The 21,068-nt window shown below is 45.6% G+C and overlaps 2 long non-coding RNA genes across 2 annotated transcripts in view; both read left to right on the top strand.

Moving 5' to 3' along the window:
- Positions 1 to 97: 97 nt before the first annotated feature.
- Positions 98 to 3,441, top strand: LOC136363174 (uncharacterized). Its single transcript, XR_010743916.1, has 4 exons — positions 98 to 718; positions 1,174 to 1,225; positions 2,994 to 3,165; positions 3,296 to 3,441. It is a non-coding gene; the product is annotated as an uncharacterized lncRNA (long non-coding RNA).
- Positions 3,442 to 5,291: 1,850 nt separating this feature from the next.
- LOC136362402 (uncharacterized) overlaps positions 5,292 to 21,068 on the top strand; it is a 34,087-nt gene continuing 18,310 nt past the window's right edge. The window contains exon 1 of the long non-coding RNA XR_010743794.1: positions 5,292 to 5,346. This is a non-coding gene — a long non-coding RNA (uncharacterized lncRNA). The remainder of the gene's footprint in view (positions 5,347 to 21,068) is intronic.

Below are 21,068 nucleotides of genomic sequence, written 5' to 3'. Positions count from 1 at the left end.
AGGGAGAGGGAGGGGGAAGGAGCAGCGGGAAGGAGATGGAGCGGAGAAGCGGAGGGGAGGGTGAAGGGAAGCGAGCGGCCGGCGCCGTGCGGGAGCTGAGGCGGGGCTGAGGAGCTCTGCTATGCACGCCCTCGGGGCTCGTCTGAGGGCTGTCGGTGGGGGAGATTTCACTCTCTGCGTTACTAGCCGGCATGGATAAAAGCAAACTCTCTGGCTGTGGCGAGTTTGTGAGGAATTCAAGGCGTTCCTGCCCTCGTTTCCCGCCCGGGCAGTGCCAGCCATCCCTGTGCTCCTCCTCGGGGGTTTATGGCCGTAGTTCCGGATGGGGGCTCTTGTCGGGTGGCTGGAAACCAGCTTCTAATTTCCACCTAAGTCAATAGATGTTTGTGATCTGTTTACTTCCCCTATCCGTGTATTTACACATCCAATTCCCACTCATTTGTTGTGGTAAGTTATATAAGACAAACCTTTTAAGCCCTGCATGGTCATACAAGTGAGTCCCTGGTCATTGGAATGTATGTTCTGCGGGACTTTCTCAGTTTAAATGCTTTAAAAATGCTTTTTTCTCCTGAGGAGGGCTGCTACACGGAGTGTCAGACGGCGATGCCTCAAACGCAACAGTAATGTTTTCCTGAAGTTAGTGGAAATTCCATGTCTGGACTCACACTGGTCGGTTTCGGTCACACCATGCTGTCAGCTTCCTGTCACCCTGCGGTTGGTTAGTAAAGGCAAATTCTTCTCCTATTCACTTCTTTCTTGCTTGGACTCCCAAAAAACGAGCAAAAACAATTTTTTAGAAATTTATTTATACTATACTACTTTATACTATACTATTTTGTGGGTCATCCTACAAAAGTGGCTTTTAGTAAATCCATGCTATCTTTTATCCCTTTATTATTCATTGAGTATGATGCTTGTAGTTAGATCCTCCTTTGCAAGTTTTCTGAATAGCTTACTTCTTAGAACTTGCTGTTCTCTGGTCCTGTGGTAATGCCTTCAAGTAGGCAAATTTACTTAAAATCTTTTGGATTTGTGCATGTCAGGGCTCTGGAATTGAGAATGCCTGGCTGCTCCAGCTGGAAAACAGCAGACTTGGTGAGTTTTGCTCACCATCTGTGAGTTGTGTTCATTTATTATCTTTTACCCGTTTCTGCTTTCTCCCTCTTCTCTTAGGTATCCTATCTTTATCCCATGGATTATCATGTTCATCTTTACTGAAAATCAGGTAAGTATTAATTTAATATTGTGTGAGTAGCTGTGTTACCTTTATTTTTTCATTCTTGTTTTTACAGTAATAATTTTTTTCTTCCTTTTTAAATTTATTGTAGTTTTAGTACCTTTACAATCTTTGACTTAGTTTACTTTTGGGATTCTGACTCTAATTGATTCTTGGCCATATCTGTCCTCAGCTCCTAGAATAAGAAACAAGAAATACTGGAGAGAAAACATCTAAAAAGGCTTGAAACATAGAATTTGCATAGACTTGCAAGAAACAAGACAGACAAATACAAAATTCTGCTTATTATTAAAAGCAGCACTTGCAGCAAAGGAGGTTAAATATACCAGGCTATTGGTTGCACTACATGTGCTTTGTTCCCTGCTGGCAGTGGAGGAAGGAGCAATGTGGGATGTGCCATGTCAGAGAGGACTGGTCACTAAGGAAGGGAAGTGTGGGCAGATGCTAAGCTTGCATGAATGCGGGATGAAAAGGAAACATAGTTCTGTCATTCTGCATTATTCTGGGTTCACTGAGCATCTTGTTCTGTTAGAAGCCTCAAGGACGGATTAGGAAGTTCAGTTCTGCATCCCAGGAATCTGTATTTACAGTGGCGCTATATGAATGGGACTGAACATCTCATCCAGGTTTGAGTTACAGACATCTGGCAGGACAGAAAATTAACATTTGACAGGAATTAAGACCAATAAGAAATATTTTTGCCTATAAAAACTTTTACTTCTAAAGAGTTTAAATGCAGGATAGGAAGCTTCTATGACAATACTGGCTGAACAGAATAATAAGCATTTTAAAATGGGTAACAATGTAAAACAAGTGGTATTTTACTATTCACAGTGAGACTGAAGCTCCTAAGAGAAGACTATTGATATTGTAAGATTCTTCTTAGCCTGTGGCTCAGACAAAATGAACTTGGACATGGTTTTCAGGGTGTAAGTTCCAGTAAAATCTTCGCTTGTGTTTGTGTTGCTTGTTATTGAGACCAGAACCAAGAATGAATTGCTGTTATCTCTAAGGCATCAGGCTGTCCTTATCTCTCTGGTGCCTGTTCAGATACCAGGGGTTCCACTTTTAGTAGGGCAGGCCAAAGAAAACCATCTAGCATGTTTCAAGACCATCCTGGTCACAGTGTGTCCTCAGTGATGATGATAAGCAAATTAGAACCCTTTTTTATTACAAAAATAGAGACAGCTTTTTATACGCCAGTGCAAATTCACCTGTTAATTTATCTCAGTTACAGAACTGAGAAGGCAGCTGCCATGGCCAAATTTTTCCTTTTATGTGGCCTTTGTGATCTTATTATCAGCAGTAGATGCTCAGGAGGAAAGCAGTCGTCTGACATGATTGACATTGATTTTCTGCCTCAAAGAGCTTCAATGGGAAAAGGCTCAGAACAGCACAAACAAAGCAGGGTGAGCAAATTACAGGCATTTTTTCTTGCACTTGGAAGATGGAGGCCAGATCTGTTTTGATTTCCTGTAAGTGATTGATTGTAGGGATGGGTTGACTTTTCTCACATGTGTAAATAAGGAGTTTTATTCTTCCTGTTCTTTCTCCACTGCTGCCTTTTATCATGGTAGCAGGAGGTGATGTTGACAGAGTGATGGGAATGCCGGAAATGTGACAGTGTCTCTCCAGGGAAGCTTGACCCTTCCTCAGCCTGCTTGCCCTCCTTTTCATCTTAGTTTTCACAGATTAAACATGAATAATAAAGCAATAGAATTTGCTGAATGTAGAAACATTTATATTTTTATTCTAGGAGTTAGAAGCAGAGCCTTTCCACTGGCCTCAGGTGGCATTTGATCAGGATCTGAGTGATAACAGATTGGAAACAAGTGCCACATTCTTATTAAACAACGTATTTGCCTTTAAACTACAAGATACCATTCAACCATTGTCACAAAAATAAAGTCCAGAGACAGTTATACAAAGTGGGTTCAATTTTGTACATTTTGCTACTTTCATTAAAACACAAAATGTTAGTAAATTTCTCTCCATTTCGCTAGTATACAGGAGGTTTTATATGGTGACATTTCATTTCTACTCTCTCCATTTGCTCAGGTCCTGGCTCGTGACAGACTGAGTCAAATCTGAGGGTGCTGCAGGGTGGAATAAGGACATCAAGCCAGGACCTGCCGGTTTGCTGTGTGACCTACAGCTCAGCTGGGAGGTTATCAGTAACCCAAAGCTACTGGGGATGCTGACCAGCCCTGGAAAGGTCAGTGGCATTTCTCCACTCTACCTGAGACTTGAGGTTTAGTTTGCCCCTAAAGATCCAGGAGACTATTCCATGCATCATCAGTCCTGCCTTTGCCCTGACATCATCAAGGCCTTTGCTTTCCCGTGGTGTCACTGTGTGAGGGAAGGACCTGGCATTGCATATAGCGACATCACCTTCCACTCCTGTCTTTCCCTTTGATTATTCTGAGACTTGAACAATTTCCTCTAGCTTTAATGGCTTCATTTCTCGTTTGTAAAATGTGAAGGTGTTTTTATCTACCAACATGATGGTGGTACTGCAGAGATTTGTTAATTATCAAACATTTCCTCTTTATAAAGCAGCATGAAATTGACGGATGGTATTTTCATGAACTAGAGTGGCCCAGACTCCAAAGTGAAACTTAACACCAAAAGTTCATAGAGCCAGAATTCTTGCATTATTACTCTGGAATACTTACCAGGGTAAGATACAGGGAGTTGGTCCATACTCATAAAAATCCATATTTTGTGTTCCTACAATTTGGTCAGTACAGTCAATCAAACCATTTGAACTGATCTCCTAAGAAAACTACAACCTGAAAGATGAGTTTTATCCTGGCTTGCACTAACAAGTATCTCTGCAGAAAACTGGCTAGCCATGATCCATACGCCTCTGGGTCCCTCTCCTTGGCTGCTTCCATGCACATCTAAGGATGCTGGTGTTACAGAGACCCAGTTGCTGCATCACGCCCTCCTTTCCTTTGCAGTGTCATTGTGGGGAAGGGGAGGGGCTAACTGATGCAATTCTCATTTCCTGGTGTTTACGGGTTTATGTCCCTACAAGCTATTTTTAAAGGTGTAGGAGGAGAATAAATATGGAGAGCTATGTAAATAACAGTCACTCTCTGGAACACTAAGACTTCCACAATGTTTTTTGGTGGTTTTTTTTTTGTGATGTTGTTTTGGTTTGGGTTTTGTCACTTGTCTGATTGCAAACTGCTTTCTAGCCGACATCTTTCAATACTCAAAACTTCCAAGTTACACCAGTTTTTCTTTTCCCCTTAAGAATTTGGTTATGTTTGCAAGTACAGATGCAGTGAAATATGCATTCAATATAAAGCTAGATAAAACTGTAATTTGTTTGCACTAGCTTCCTAAACGACAGTCTAGGTAGCTGGACTAAGTAGAACATGTGATTTTGTCTTGTTTCTCTAAGGAAATGAATTTATTCATGAAAGTATGAGTCACTGTGCAGGATTCCAAGCCAAACCCATTCCCTTGATGCAACTCTGGAATCTTACTCATTTGCTTAGAAACTGCAGGAAATGGGATGCTCTGATAAATGACATGCACTTAACTACACAAGACTGCCTCCCTTTTGGACCTAGACACTTTTTCTAACATTTCAGATCTTATATATCTGGTTGATGCTCTGTGTGATAACAGATTATGCATTCCTTCCCAGCCAAAAATCACTGCATCCAAACTTCCACTTCTGTGAATCAGAATTCCAAGTTACGTTGCTGGGAAGTCAGCATCCCTTGAGGAAGAAGTTGCTGGGCCATACCAACCACTGCAGAAAGCTGAGAGTACCTCTCAACATTACCAACACACAGACTTGGTGGAGGAACCTACAGATGACTATATAATAAATGATTGTCCCTTCCTTGGAGGAGGAAGATGAAGTTTAAGGTGCAGTTCAACAAATACAGCAATAGAATGGAAGCAGGCAAACAAGTGTTTTCATTTCAGCTCCCACACATGGGCCACCCCTGAGGCTCCTTAAAGAGCTGCAGCTGAGCTGGCTGAGCCTAAGGGTAGTGGTACTGAGGCATGATTTTGGCTTGTGTTGCAGACCTCAACTCTTCTGCTCTTCGCTGAGGGGAAAAATAACTTCTCTGTTTCTGCACAAGGTATTCTTTGAAATATTTGGTTTGATGGTAATGGTGGTGGTTGTTGGCAGCTCTGTAGGTGGATACAGACCCCTTGGCAAAAAAAATGACTGTGGCACACAGGTACTGTCCAGAGGTTACCAGGCAGAGTTTTAAATGCCATTTATATCTTATGTACTGCCAGCAGAGCCCTGTTGTCATATGTATGTTCAAAGTGTGGCTTGTCAGGAAGGGAAGAGTGACCTCTTATCCTTTCCAGGAAAGACTTGCTTTGTAGCCTTGATTTCCTTCCACACCTTTTTAATTTTAAGTCCCTGTGTTGCTTAATTGGAACATGCTGCATTGCAGCATGATTGTTGTACCAAAGGTCTGAACTATGGCAGTGATTTCAAAGAAAAATGAAGATGATGAGAGAGAGGTGCAACCTCAATTGCTATCAGGCAGTAGTCTTTTGACCCAGCTTCATTATGCAGCTGTAGTGAGATCATTAATACACTTCAGGCAGGCACCAAGCTGAACATCTTGTAGGCACAGCTTTGCAGCACAGGATTGTAAAGGCACAGAGCAGAAAGAGCTCATCAGCTAAAGAGGCAGAGTGAACCACCGAAATTGGAGTGAAATTGGAAGCAGAGTAAAGAAGAATAGTTGCCAAATACGGTTCTTGGCTTGGTATGCTCAGTTTTCCAAGAACGTTACACAAATACGAACTCTTATCTCCATCAAATAATTCAGGGGGTACTCAAATTTTAAATAGAAAATGAAAGGTTGCTGCTTGCCTGTGGGTTGCCAGTGAGTAGTTTTCACAATGCTATGGTAAGTGTGGCATTTCTGACCTATGTTACTTCTGTTCCTGTATTTGGATGAAATTGCACAAATGTTTAGCAAACATTTGCAGGGCACGGCCCCATTGTTTTGCAAGCTCTGGTGAGCCCTGTTTAAGGAGGACAATATTACCAAAGAGAGGAAGCATGACTTTTAGCTCCTGTGGGGGAAATCCTGATACTTACAGAGCCTCCTGGTTCTCCAAGTTGGGCCCTCTAATAAGAGCAGCAACATGCCTGTGTCGTGGGTGCTAAATGCAAAGTACAAGCATTTCTCACTGACCACCTTAACCCTGTGTTGTTCTTCTCATGGCTCTATGCAAAGTCAGTTGTATCCCTAAACCTTATGCAGTTCTGCCCTTAAGAGGCAGTATCTCAAGAACTCTTTAAAAGATGCTGTGTGATGAAAATGTGAGATGCTGGGAGATAGTCTCATGTGTTCTCTGTGTGTATGTGCACATGTGCAGAAGCGGATTTCTGGAGGCTGGGTCTCCTGAGCAGTTCACTTCCCATATATTCTCCACATCCTTTTTGCTGGTTGTACAGCTTTATACATCCTACAGGCTGTGTGTTTGTGTGATATTTACTGCTGTGATGTCAGAAGGGAAAAGGTACCTGAATGTTTTATCTTTTGCTCACTGTGTGAGGGCAAAGAGTGTCTGCAGTGGCAAGAGGGCTGTGCAGTCCCCTGGGTCAGCATTAACTCCCTGCCATGGCTCCAAGAGGAGCCTTTGGGCAGCTGCTGAGGTAGTGGGGCTCGCTTCACTCTTGACCTCTGGACTGAGATGTTTGCAGTCTGGGCAGTGCCAGTTTGGAAAAATGTCAGCATTAGAATTTGAGAGACACAGCACAACCAGAGCCCGGGTGTCTGACTGCTGGGATGTGATGTGGTGTATTCATGTGCTCTGACAGATGGAGCTAGGACTGTTGCTTTCTTTATGGAGTATCATTCTGTGTGTGTGTTTGGCTGCTAGCCCAGTGCTCCTTATTTTTGAATCTTGTAAACTCTTTGGGGGTACGTATTTTGAAAAGAAATCTGTTTCACTCTGAAACTTTTGAAGCTTCTTCTTCTCTAGATTTGGACTTGGGAATTGAAGTCAGTTTAAGGCTGTGGGTACTCAACAACTTTTGAAAAATTCTGGATTAAGGATATGTCTTTAGTACTCTGCTTGTATGTTTTGTTGCAATGTTGAGCATGCATTCCTTGGGTAATAGTCTCAGGCTTGCAGCCCCTTTTAAAATGTTCTCCCTTACAAACAGCCCCTGGAGACTTAGAGCCCAGTGAGTTAGGTTATGGAGAGAATGGATTATTTTTAAAAAAAGTAATCTCTGCAATGTTTCATATCTCCTAGGCAAAAGTTACTGGGGGACAGTTAGTTCAGTGCATGACCCCTGTAAGTGTTCTTAGACATATAAGAGCAGCCAAAAATAGCTCCTTGGAAGGTCAGGGAAGGTGTCTTTTCTGTGTGTGGGTTGCTTTACATTTCCATCCTGAAACATCTCTATGCCTTAAGGTAAGCAAGAAAGAAGGGATGGAAAGAAAATAGAACATCAGAATAGGCTTGGAGAGCAGCCAGAGCCTGTGTACTATGTTCCTATGTTCATGGGGCGCTGCCAGCCTTGGAGGTTGTTTTGTACATGAAATGGAGAAAGCCCGCATTAACTTCTAAACCATGTTTCAGAGACAGAGTGGCCAAATAAAGGTTGGATTCAGTGTCTTCCATGGGTGAACAACAGCAAGAGGGACTCTTATGGTTTAAAATAGAGCCATAGGCTCACATCCAAGTGGTTTTAAGCTTCTGACTGACCCTGGAGCCTGGAAGAAATTTCAGCTTGTCAGACCGAATGTTCTCTTGGGTCTGATGTCTGCATGCTGAGGCAGAGTTTATGAGAAGCTTTTATAGCAAATCCCAAAGTCAGAGTCACCACAGAACACTTTAATTATTGAATAGGCAAGGGCTAATGTGAGAGGGAAAGGTTCTGTGGTTCTTTGCATATTAATCTCCTCCCCCACTCCCTCCTGCCCAAATCCTCTTGGTTAATCAGGTTATGTTTGCCCTATTTCTCTCGGGAAGCATGCAGAATGCAGTGTTGGTACAAATGGAGAAAGGGGAAGGAAGAGAAGAGCAGGCAGGAAGCAAGAGTGGGTAGAGAACGCTTCAGAAATGAAAGCCTCACTCTGGCAGGGTTCCCAAGATCCCAGCAGGATGCTTTGAGGCTGTGACATGTCTCTGTGACCTGTCGCACTCGCTGACATACATGGTCTCACATCCCAGGCTGTGTGCCAAAGGACAGTGGAGGGGAACCTGTCCGCCTGCGTTCAGCCTGGAGGCGCTGGCGGTCTCCGTGGCCAATGGCTCCCTTCCCAAGCACCCACCCACAGCCCATTTCAGCTGAGAGTCCCTGGGAGGGGGTAGATGATGTTCCTGAGGAGCTCGGGCTGCCTGCCATTAGCCTGAAGTGCAGGGGTTAATCCTGGGGAGGCAGTGTGTGCTGCATGCTTCTGTTCTGTCAGAAAGCCTTTAATTCCTGCTGCACTCATCCCCTCGGGCATGTGGCTGCAAGCCACAAGGAAATGGCACAGGTGGACCCACCGAAGTAAAATGCAGCTATGAGAAACAGGGAGCCAGCACAGACACAGAGGACACCGCTGACCTCTCTCCTGGTGAATTTAAGTTTCCTCTGATTCTGGGAGTCCTGGAGTTTAGCTGTGAGTGTGCTATGATTAGGGTGGTTCTTCATATGGATTCGTGCCTCAGAAATGCTCTTATCTGCTCTCCTGACTGGGAGACTGTGGTCCAAAGCTCTTCTGTGCCCAGTGTCTAAACCCAAACCTTGCAGCTGAAACTGTTCCAAAAAATGTGCAAAATTGCTTATTCTGAAGTCTGGGTCTGATCAGCCTTAGGAGCACCAGGTGAATCTTGATAGGAGAATTAAGTGCAGTGACTTGAGTGATTTTTGGGACTGTGGCAGATAATTCAGAAGGATGTAGATCTGCAGGTCTGTGTGGGCATTCTGTGTCTTGAGGTGAATTTATCCAAAAGCTCAAAACCAAACCTTTCTAAACCAAATGACAAAGCTTCAGAGAGTTTATATGCAGCCCTCTGACCTTAGCTCAGGATCAACAGAATGTCAGACCATGCTTGCATTTCACTTGTGCCAGGAAGTGCCAAGCCACACAAACATTGCCTAATTCAGTTTTGATAAGAAAACGTGTGCTAATGTCTTTACAAACAGTTGGATGGGTGAAGGTATGGGTGTTAATGTCTTGGAAATCTTTGAAATGTCTCTACCAACCTGAAGCCTTTGTTACAGAACTGAGACAGTTAGACCCCTGGGATAGACAAACGGTCTGAACAAGCCTGAGTTTCTCAACTTCGAGGGGAAATGTCAGGGTCAAGGGGGGGGATATGTGGTGGGCAGTTCGGGAAGGCTGTACCTTCTCAGAACCTCAGCCAATGGGGAGAGGAAAAGGGCAATTTGAGGCCAGGAGTTTAGGATAAAAGGAGGCTGTGTCCTCCCAAACCTGGAGAAAGTGCATGGGAATATGCCCCAGTGAACACTATCCCTTTATTGGGATGAAGTTGCAGGACTTTGTCTCCTTTATGGACATCGACTTTTCCTAGCGTGATTTTTCTCCAGTTTTGTGTGCTGGCTTCTTTGCTTGGATCACGGTGCATTGTTTCTTTGAGAGACCTGGATTATTAGAAGAGCTTTTTAGCACCCTTCTTTGTTCACAGCACGTATCAGAAACATTTCTGTAACTCCAAACTAGGTGAGTGCTCTAAGGCATTTTCCCAAAAGCATAAAACATTGGCAGATGCTCACCTGAAGCCACAAATCCAGAAGCCGTAACATGATTTCACATGTTCCCCAGCGCCAGCTGGGTGGCCCACAGACTCTGCAAGAATAAAGACAGGGAGGAAATGAACCTCCAGAAGGCATTCCTGGGCAGCAGAGCTGTGGTAAAGGAAGGCAGAGCAGCGCTGAGCCAGGCTGGACCCTCCAGCCCGTGCGGGATCCCGGCAGCCTTGCTGCCATGGCGCAGCGCCGCTGGAAGGATGTGCCGGGCTGTCCAGAGCTTGCTGATGCCCCAGTGGCCCTGGGCTGGTTGTCGCTGCTGCAGGGCCGCCAGCTCTGGTGGCTTTGCAGCGCTCGGGCATCCTCTGTGCAGCCCTTTTCCCGGCCCTGCGGAGGAGCGGGCCCACAGCCGCAGGCGGGTTTCACGGCGGCATTCCCGGCCCACAGCGCTGGTGCGGAGTGAGGGGAATGCTGGTCCGCCATCAGCCGCTTTGGGTGACGCGGGCAGGAGCCTGCCCGGGCAGCCTGTGCGTGGGAGGGCTGCTGGAGCAGATGGCTGGCATTCCCAGAGCTCCCGGGAGCTGCCCTTGCGTGCCGGCAGGAGGAGGATGGTGGCGGCGTCACCCCGACCCGCGGGACGCTGTGTCCGACCTGGAGGCTGAGCAGCACGATCCAAAGTGCACATCTCACAAATTGTTTTCAGGTTGACAGGGGGCTTTTTCTGTCTCCTCTTTGACACTGGCAGGTAAAAGCTATCAGTTGCACAAATACCTAAATCTCCTTTTCTCCCCTAACCTCCCCCACTAGGCTCCCAGAATTACATGACTTCGTTTAAAAAATCAGAATTTACCATCTGGTGCGTTTCTGGTTTTCTTTTCTGCCTTCTAAAACCTGAGTTTCTGCTTCTAGGATTCTTTTTTTGTTAGTGAGGAACTGTCTGTTTGTTAACCAAGCACTCCAGAAAGTGGAGCTGTGAGGAAAGTTGCAGCAGGGGCTCAGCCCTGGTAGCACTGAATGGAAGCGGAGAGGAAAAAAATCTGCACTGAGAGGGTGAGCCAGGGCCGAAACAGTGGCCCCGTTGTTTGACTTCTGCTGGGGCCCATGGATGTGGCTGCATCTCGCAGGGAGCTGTTTGTGTATTACAAATAAATAGTTCGTGGTGTGCACAGCCATCAAATCACAAGGTAATTGCTTAATTGAGGAGTGCAAGTAGTAGGAGTTGTGAAATAGGTTTTAAAAAAGAAAAATCGACTCTCTGAAGTTCAAAGCTCTGTTCATATGATCTGGTTTTAGGTGAGAAGGAAATACGAAGTTCAGAGATGAAGAAATCATTATCTTGCTGATAATGATTCTATTAGGGGCTGTGGCTACACTCACTTTTGTTCCCAAACAGTGAAGTTTTTAAACCACTTCAAACTCTAGGTATCTAATGCATTGAAGGTCTGATTTTGCAGAAAATACTGGTGCAAACCATCCATTAAAGTCAGGGCACTAAAAAATATATGTATATAAATATTTAGGAGCATTGATACAATAGCATGGGATGAAATTTGATCCACAGAGTTCTTCACAAGATCCATAGGGCTGGAGCTCCTTGACTAACAAAGATAGAATGATTTTAATCTAAAATTTCTCATCAATTCCATGCTGTTATGCTGAACATGGAATTTGGAGAGTGTGGAACAAAATGTTTGGATGTAACATATATTATCATGTCAGTTCTCTTGTGCAGTTTCATGTATCCTGCAGAGATCAGGTTCTTGGAAGTTGGATATTTCTGGACAGTACTTCCTTTAAATACAGCCTTTTAAGCTGTGGCACAGTTTCTCTGAAGTTTATTGTCCCCAGATTGACTTAATCTGTCTGGAAACCTCGAGCAGAGTGATAAGCTCTTTATTTCCTATGAAATCTTGAATGTGGGTGTGTGATGAAGTAGATGCTTAATACTGGCCAATATATTAAATAGTTTGTTGCATTTCTAGTACTTACAGTGCAAGTAGCTTGGCCGTGATAAAGCAGATTTGAGAAACTCCTGAATGTGTCAAGTGGAAGCAAGTTTCTTTTCCTGTGATTTCTGTCCTTTTGAGGGAGGGTATAACATCTGGTTTCTCTGAAATGAGTATAATCACTGCTATCTCCTTCTGACAAAGAAATAAAAAAAACCCCAAAACCTGTTTCCCAGGAAGTATTGATAACCTGCTCAGTATAAAAGTTACCTGAAAATGTGTGTAATCTCAACCTTGTAACTGGACTAAAGATGTCATTAAAGGCCTGCTGTAAAAATGGTTACGCAAGGCCTTTAATATGAAAATTAGTTTGAACTTTGTGCTGGTCCCATTTCCTGACTTTATATAACTTGCTGTTGTTACATGCAGGTAATGGGGAGGAAAAAAATCGACATACCCAAAAGTAAGGTCAGCCATTGGACTCTGGACTGCTTGATGTAGTGTTTCCAAAGATAGAAAAAATACTTCATGGTTAAAGATTTGCCTTTGCAATTCTTCTGTAAACTGTATGCAGCTAAAAAGAGCCTGAGGGCTGGCCTGGGAGATGCTGCTCATTCATGTAGCTGTGGCAGGTCCACCAGGGCTCCTTCCATGGTCTACTGAGAGAAGTCATTCCATGGATTCATCCCAAGGAGGAGCTGAAATTGGTTTCTCTTCTCCTTAAATGGTTCTTCAACCAATGTCGTTTGGAGACTCTTGGAGATGTGCATGTGGATCCTTGCAAACAGAAGACAAGCTTGTTTGACCTGAGAAATTTTGCATATCTCTTGCAATTAATCTGTGGACCCTCAGCAGCCACAGACACGACTCTGATGTAATCCATGGTTTTATCTTCCCTGAGAGTGAGGAGAGACCAGATTTGACAAGCTGAAGTTAACCCTTGTTAGTGTAGTTTCTATTTCTCATCCACTCAGTCTGCTTCCAGGTGTCCTTATATATGGTGTTGGAAGTCAGGAGCAATTTAAACAAAATAGCGAATTCCTCTGGGACATCTTGCTGAAAAACAAACCTCTGTCTGTGACCTAGATCTGGTGAAGTTTTGAATTATTTAGATGACATCTTGCAGATGATGCAGGAAACTTGAGTTAGAATGTTCTTTTAGTTTGAATTAAGTAATTTTTTTTCTTTAGAAAGCTTGATGCTGACTAGGGTCAGCTGAAGGGCTGTCTTGGACCACTGCTACTGACTTTTTGATTACATAAATGTTCTTAACAGCTGATGGTAACCTTTGGAAATGACAGATCCTAAATGTTTTCTCTGATCAGGTTTTTTTTCCTCATGCTGTTGTTTGGCAGACTCAGATTCCAAAACAGCTGCACAGGTTGGGTGTGCAGCTGCCAAGGTTTGGGCCCTGTGATGCCCAGCTACCCTCCTGCCAAGTGGTGTCAGCAGGGGTGGACCCAGGGTTGGATTTTTAAAGTTCCAGTAAGAATTTTAATCTTGCTGCATCTGGTGGGAGTCAGATGCACAGATACTTACTTATAAATTATACTAGGTAGGTGGGGAAGCTGCAGGCAGAGCTTGGGGCTCTGGCTCACAGCCCTGCTCTCTGGAGATGCCATATGGCTCATGCTGCACCAGGATCTGTGGTGCTCCTGCAAGGCACATGCTGCTGCAGCAGGGCAGTTCACCCAGCCCTTTAAAAGTGACAGAGCTAGCAGCATGTCAGTCAGCTGGAAGTGAGTAACATGAACTATTTATCTGGTTTATTAGTGTGAGTTAGTGCAGCTACTCCAGTGCTTCCTGGTGCAGCTGTAGGAAAAAGTTTGAGCAGGAACTTGCCCTGCTGCTGCTGGGAAGAGAAAACAGAAATATGATAGGGCTGTGAAACCTTGGAGTTTGGAGTCTGGCTTTTGAGATTAACCTTTAAATGAAACAAAGCTGTTTTTTGGTCTAGCAGTAGTGCCTTAGCAGTGAGATTTGCATGGAAATGCAAGCAGCTGTGTCTGCATTAACAACCTGTGTGCCATAAAGGGGGCTGGATACTGAGCAAACAGTTGATAGTAAGGACCTGACATCCTCTTTGTATGTGTGCTGGAGGTTTTATTTCTGGCCTGCTCCAGTCTAATCCTGTGGACTGACACCCACTGGTGACTGGAGTTCACCTCTGATTTAGTTTCAGACCGGGGAGATCTGTTTGCATGCTCTCAGACTGCCCCATCATCTGAACCAAAGCTCAGTAACCACGACCACACGGGAGATTTTGCTTTAAGAGTTTGTCTGTGATGTGAATAAAATGCAAATGTAGGCAGACACCCGGTGCCCAGGAGCTCCGAGCTGTGTTGTGTAACACAGCAGTGTGTGCTGTAGGGGCGTCTAATTATAGCATCAGATCCCGATTGTGGAGAGCTCGATATTTATCACTTAAAAGGGGGTGTGTGGGTGATGTTTGGGGGACACTAATACTGAAATAAAAATCCAGCAGCGCAAGTGCTGGCTGTAGCCTGGCCGCGGCTCCTGCTGGCACCGGGCATCGCCGGCTGCGCAGGAAACCGAGCTGTGTTGCATAAAGGGAGGCGACGGCTGTGAGTCAGGGCTCCAAGGGAGAGGCGTTCTTGCAGGGAACGAAATGTCAGCGTTCGAATGGAGGGGGTTCTGGGCAGGGCTCTGCTGTGCCCTGTAGGATTAAATGGGAGTCTGACTAGGGCAGAAACAAAACTGTTTTCTGCTCGTCTTTCTGAGCTTTTTCTCCCTCATGTCTGTGGGTTTTCTTGTGGTGGAAAAAGCACTGGGTAGTTCTAGACATGAATCGTGACACTCCTTTCCAGGAGAAGCAGTTTAACCGTAGACTGAACCAAGTTGGCAGGAAATCAGCCACTGGATTGTGAAGTGCAGCTTCTCTATCTGATACTTCTAGCAGAGGATCTCCTGGGCACAGTCGGGTTTACTGCTATTGACACTGACAGATTGAACCTTTCTGCTAACAAAAATCTCTTTGAGCAAAAGGACGAGGTAGAGCCCTCACGCCTGCTGGCAGGGACCTGGTTCTGGCTGCCTGATGCCAGCTGTGTCTGGAGGAGAGCACCAAGTCCCAAGTGATAAGAGGCTGCAGGAGGTGCTTGGCTTTATGGAGCCAAGTCACAAGTGGTAAGAGGCTGAGAAGGTGCTGTTCTGTGTCTCAGTGCTCCCCCTAGGAGTGGGGGCTTCGTTTGTGAGCGTCTGTGTCAGCTCCGGCTGCATCCAGGCAGGGGCTGTGTGCCAGGTCAGCGTTGCTCACCTTTCCCTGCTGTCTCTCTAGGAATCTGCTATTTCTGAATGCCAAAGGCCCGTGGCATTCTCTGAGTGGGTACAGCGAACAGCTAGCTGCAGGGCAGAGGGGCCTCATTCACTAGAATGCTCTGATGTGGTGTAACTTCCCCAGAAGTAGCTCTCCACCCTGAGAGATTTCTTCTGGCTGGTCTCCACAAGTACTAAAACAGTTACTGACCCCCATGAAGACTGGCTGTGCCTTTAGGGCACCTCTGCTTCCATCTCAGATGGCAGGGAAACTTGCTCTTTCTTCTGTGACTCCAGATATGGAGTCTGGGGATTGGCAGTGCTTTGTCCCAGCTCTCATCCAGCTTGAGCATGACAGGGAGCTCTCAAGGAGGGGTTCAGAGCTTGTCTGTGGCCTCGGAAACCAGGTTGCCTGCACTAAACAGGGGTGAGGGGTTAGGGATCAAGGCCAGGCTCTGCCAGCCATGCTGCCAGGGCCCCCAGGACTGGTATCCCTGAGGCCTTGTTCCCATCCCAGCCCCACAAAAGGCAGTTGCTGCTGCAGGAACAGAGTGAGAGGAGAGAGAAGAGGGGATACAAAGCAGCCATTTCCCTGAGAGTGAGAGCATCCTACCTAGGTGTCTGTCATGATACTTACCTGAGCTGGGGCTGGCAATGGCTAGTGCCACTGAATTTTGGGGCTGGTAAGGGAATGGACACTGCTTGTTTTGGGGGTTGGTTTGTTTTCTGCTCCCTCATGTGGTATGGAGGTGTGTGGCACAGAGTCATCTTGTCAGTGGTATGGCTGGGGAATGAGGTTCAAAGCTGGTCTCATCAGTCTCCTCTCATGAGAGAGACCAGCACCAATGAAACTGCTGGCAATCTCTGCTTTCCGGATGGAAATGCCTGGGCCTGGCTGAGATGTGGGATCATCCTCTTTTCTACAACTAAAATGGTTGTCAGTCTCATGATGTGAAGTCTAGAAATTGTGGCATGAAGGGCTTCCTGGGAGGGAGTATGATGAGGAGGGATTTTCTGCCTCCCTGGGGAAAAATGCATCTTAAATCCCTGGTTAGAGGTCCTGCATATTTTAGCTGAATAGTACTTCACTTAAGGACTGGATCACAGCTCTGACACTGCTTCTGGTTTAACACGGTGGAGTGTTGGTGCTTGCTCAGCGTAAAGTAATGGTTATCACCTGAGAATGGTAATCACAAAATCAAATAGTAACCCCTGTGTTTGTCTTTGGACTGTTATATGTGTTTGCTTTTGTTAAGGCAAGGTGAGGAACTGTGCCCAAGGGAGTGGCAAGCTATGGAGAAAAGCTGTTCCATTGCTGCAGCACCCAGGATCCTTGTCCAAGACTGACATTCTTAGGAGAAACATTCCACCGCCTGCTGTAAAACAGCACAAGCCAGTTTGGGAGCTTTACCTAAAGGGTGAGGAAGGCAGAAAGACTGTGAGGGTGCAATTTCCTGAGCTCTGCAGGGCCGCAGGGCAAAAGGAAATATTCTGGTTTTGGTGATAGAAGGTCTCTGTACAGAGAGATGTCTCCCCCAGGTCCCATGCCAGGCTGCTGTGAAGCATTTTGCACAGTGATGTGCTTCATGTGGCCTGGTTTTGCGGAACAGGGTGGTTGGTGCTTCCCAGCAGAGATATCTGCTGCCTGCTTCTTGCCCAGCAATCTTTGTCCTGCTGAGTCACACCTGGCCAGGCTGATGGCAGCGTTGCTCCGAGTCCCTCGCTCCTGCTGTTTCCCTTCATGATCAGCTCGTGGCCGGAAGCGGAGGGGAGCCGTGCCCAGGCTCAGGGATTGTCACTGAGGGACCAGGTGGTTTTACAACTCAGCATTTATTTCCTTGACATTTATCTGCAGTTGGGCAAAGGTAGAAATGGGGGGAGTGCTCACGGGGAAGGGGCTGTTGTGGGGCTGTTCCATTTGAGTTGTCAATTCTGGTCATGGGACATGCGGTATGTCAAATAAAGTTCCTGTCAATGCTGTTTTATCTGGATCAGCCCATCAGCTGCAGGTGAGGTCAGGGAGGAAGCCAACAACACTGCTGTGGTCCATGTAATAAGCAGGAAGTCCCACCTGAGGCCAACACTCCCTGTGCAGTACCTGGAGAGAGGCAGCCCCTGCCCCAGAAAATCTGGTCACGTCTGGCCAATTCCCCAAATTTTTGCATCTTGTCTTTTTAACAGAAGTTTTAGCATGCTCCAATGCTTCCCTGTTTTCTCTGGAACTTGCAGTCAGGGTCCTGTTGAGATGCTGCAGACAGAGTTTAAGGGATGAAGTGCACAGCTGTGGGTGCACATAGATTGTGTTGGCAGCCAAGTCCTGGGAAGGTTACACAGAAGGGATCTGGGATTCCCAGGCTATGAATTGCTTGGCCATGGTGTCCAAGTGTGGTGGAGACAGCATTGTGCCAAAGAGGCGATGGGCAGTCGTGTGGGTGAGCACACAGGGCAGGGCCTCACTTGAGGAGAGTGGTGCAGGGAAGTAGGGGTGTCAGCAGTGCTTGCTGCTGCTTCTGCAGGGTGCAGGAATTCTAATTAAAATGATGGTTTGTCAGGATGTGCCTGTGAGTGAACTTAGAATGGAAGGGGATGCTCCAGAGAACAAAACTGTGTCCAGGTTTATGGATATTTGGGGGGAAGCTGCCTTCAGCAGATTCACATTTCATTTATGGTTTGTGAGGGCTGTGAGTGAGATAATAAAGCAACAGGATCTGAGAATGGAGGGAGGTCAGGGTGAAAGTCCAAGGACATTTTTTTCCTTGGGGATATGCTGACACCTGAACTACTTCAGTAGTTTGCTTTTTCCACAATGAAGGGTAAGTGGGCTTTCATGGGGAGAGGATGACCAGAGGGCTGTCAGGGGATGGAGGGGATGGAAATGTCCCTGGGCAGAAACACAGCAGCTGAGAGCATGTGGTAAGCGCCAGCAAGGGCTGCATTCCTGAAGGCACTTTTCCCATCACTGTGGTGGCACTCTGCCACCCGGCTGAGAGCCCAAAGCTGCCTGGAGAGCAGCACAAGGGAGAACTGGCACAGTGTGGGCTGTGGGGAGCAGGGTACAAGTGTACAGAGCTCCCTCACTGAGGGTACCAGGGGTCTGTGGGGTGTTCACTGTCCAGGGCTGGGCACAGGAGTGCCCAGGGGGTTGCTGGGCTCTGGTCTGGCTCCTTCAGCCAAGTCAGCTGTGCTGGCTGCATCTTGCACCTCTGGGTCTGGTCCCTTCCACCCCAAGAGAGCCCTCACAGAGCACCTTTCATCTAAGATGTTAACAAACTCCCTTGCTGTCAGCAGACAGACAAGGGCTTGGCTATCTTTTGGGGAGATGATGTGCTCAGAGAGGAGCAGTATCCTGAGAGGAAATGCAGTATCCTGAAAAACATGGGAGATCGGGTTAGGTGACTTTGTGGTTCCCCAGGCTTTTGAGCTCTGCTGTAGGAACACATCTGTCACTGGGTTTTTTGAGGATCACTGTTAGATCACCAGTGATGTCTGATTGCTATTCAAAAATCTGCTTTGCCACAGGGATGCTTGGGCAGGCTCCTCCCTTAAGGGAAACAGGATGGATAATGGAAAACTGGGTCTTAAGCTTTCTTTTTGTTACTTTCCCTGCTTATACAAGTGACTTTCTGGATAAAGCAGCTGTCCCATAGGAGTTTGGGCAAGGATAAGGAAAGCTTTCTAGCTGATACCACCTCCTAGAAGTTGTAAGGATGTACTTACAACATAAGTAAGGAAAAATAGTTGTAGCTCTGAAAAAAACATCTTAAGCAGAGAGTGGTGGAGAAACTCATTCATCTGGATAAGGACAACAGGGCCTTGGTGAGTTCTTTGCCACATTAGGAAGTGCAGATAATAGTCTTGAGAGCTACCCTGTGAGTATGTAAGGAACTACTTGTAGGGTGGATGCAGTGGAAGGCTGTCCCCTCCTGTCCCTGACTGCGGTAGAGCTCTCGGGAGATAATTAGCCCAGCCTTTTTTGTGGTGCATCTAAGTATCTTCATCTGCTGAAAAGCACAGGCTGGTATCTGCATTCTCCCTTCTCCATTACTAGCAAACCTTGGACTGGAGTGACTGACAAAGCTCCTGTGCAGCTCTCCTGAACCAACAGCTGCTGCGTCAATATATGGAACAAGCAGAGCACTAATCCCTGGAGACCTCAAGTGGCTTTTTTGCGATAGGGAATAGAGGGACAGTAGCACAAGTAATGGTGTAGATTTCTTGTGTAACAGTAGAAGTTTTCAAATCCTGAAAATGAAACAATTTGACAGTAATTATAGTGTAACCCTTTGGCTGCTGACTTATCAGCACCAAGGGACAGCTAAGCGAGTTACACACAGTTCTCCCAATTTAGACACCTCAATAGAGCCTGTTAGGGGTTTAACTCAATCAGAAAACACAGCCTAAGCATTAGAGAAGACTTCACTTCAGAATTCAGTAGGGTTTATTCTACAAATCTTAGATCAATGCCAATGATACAAGTTTTATGAATTCTCATTAAAAATACAAGTCAGTATAAAGATTCCAATAGTAATATAATGCATGATGAATCAGTTTCAAAACTTAAGGAATGAATCTGTGTTTTGGACCATGCTACAGTAAAGGGGAACACCATGTAGAAAGAATATTTAGTTTACCTCCCTTTATTTGAGGAGGGGCCTGTGCCTTATTGCCACAATACCTGAAAAAGCAATATGAAGTGCATAGCAGCCTTGCCTGTAGTCTCTAGGCAAAACTGTTGAATTTAGTGTCATAGTCCTCCTCCCCCTAGTTCTGGTCATGATAGCCTGATATCATTATAATAACTTAAAGCTATTGCAACACCATCCCCAAAATGGTTATAAACGTAAGTCCTTGGAGCTGTAATATATACTTGAGATGCACTGACGCTTTTCCAGCATGTTAACCATTTTGCCCATCTTTCCAGGAGCAAAATATACATTCTAATTAAAGGGGAATTAGCTCAGTATTCAAAACTCTCTTCAATTTTTTTAAAAAATGAAGTCTCAGTGCAGTCTAACAGTTAAATGTGTTGTTCATAGCTTCAGGCACAGTTAAGAATGTAAATCAGACCTGTTTTCTTGACCTTAGCCCTCTGATATGATGAAAGGTGTGTTAGCTTTCAAGGAACAGTTGGAATTTGGCCCCAGAATTGCTAGACCAAATGCTTTGGATTGGGGGAGAAAAAAACTACCCTTTTTTCCTGGGAGCTGCCTGCACTTACAAGGGGATTTGGCGGCATAAAGCCACACTCTCAACCTAAATTTTAGAGAACGTTTAGCTCTCACAAGAGGTAACTCTTGACAAGATGTGCATCTCATCCCCCAAATGCTGTAGTACATCTGTGTATTCCCAGTGACATCTTCACCCTGTCAAGACCAGTGGGCATCTCTGGTTGAGCCCAGTCATTTCCTGTAGCAGAACCACACCGACAGTGCAGAGCAGGGATCATGCATGGATCTGCAGCAGCAGACAGGGAATGAAGCTGAAAAACACGCACACATTTCTGAGCAGGACTTCAGTGCAGACAGTGATGCTTAACTGAAACCCAGCTTTTACCAAAATGTTACAGCATAATAGAAAAATCTGAAAGAAAAAGTTCAAAAGAAGCCGCTGACTTCCACGCACCAGTTAAAGAAAAAATCCCTCTTGCATAAACGGAGCAGCAGCACAGAACAAGCACCCACTTGGCTACACCAATACATCTTTTCTGTTGTAGGATTTTTCAAGAATTATCCACCCAACATCATACTATCACGTTTTAGCATCGTATCAAAATGTAGTATTGAGCCATCATGCAGGTTTGGGGAATTTCTTCTGCTGTACTGAACACCGCTGTGCTTGCTTTGAATACATATTGTCAGTCTGATTTGTCTTTGTAGTAGATGCATCTTTAACAGTCACA

Source organism: Sylvia atricapilla, chromosome 6, assembly GCF_009819655.1.
Source record: "Sylvia atricapilla isolate bSylAtr1 chromosome 6, bSylAtr1.pri, whole genome shotgun sequence".
Lineage (NCBI taxonomy): Eukaryota > Metazoa > Chordata > Aves > Passeriformes > Sylviidae > Sylvia > Sylvia atricapilla.
The sequence above is the reverse complement of the archived record's forward strand: the minus strand, read 5'-3'. Positions and strand labels throughout refer to the sequence as shown.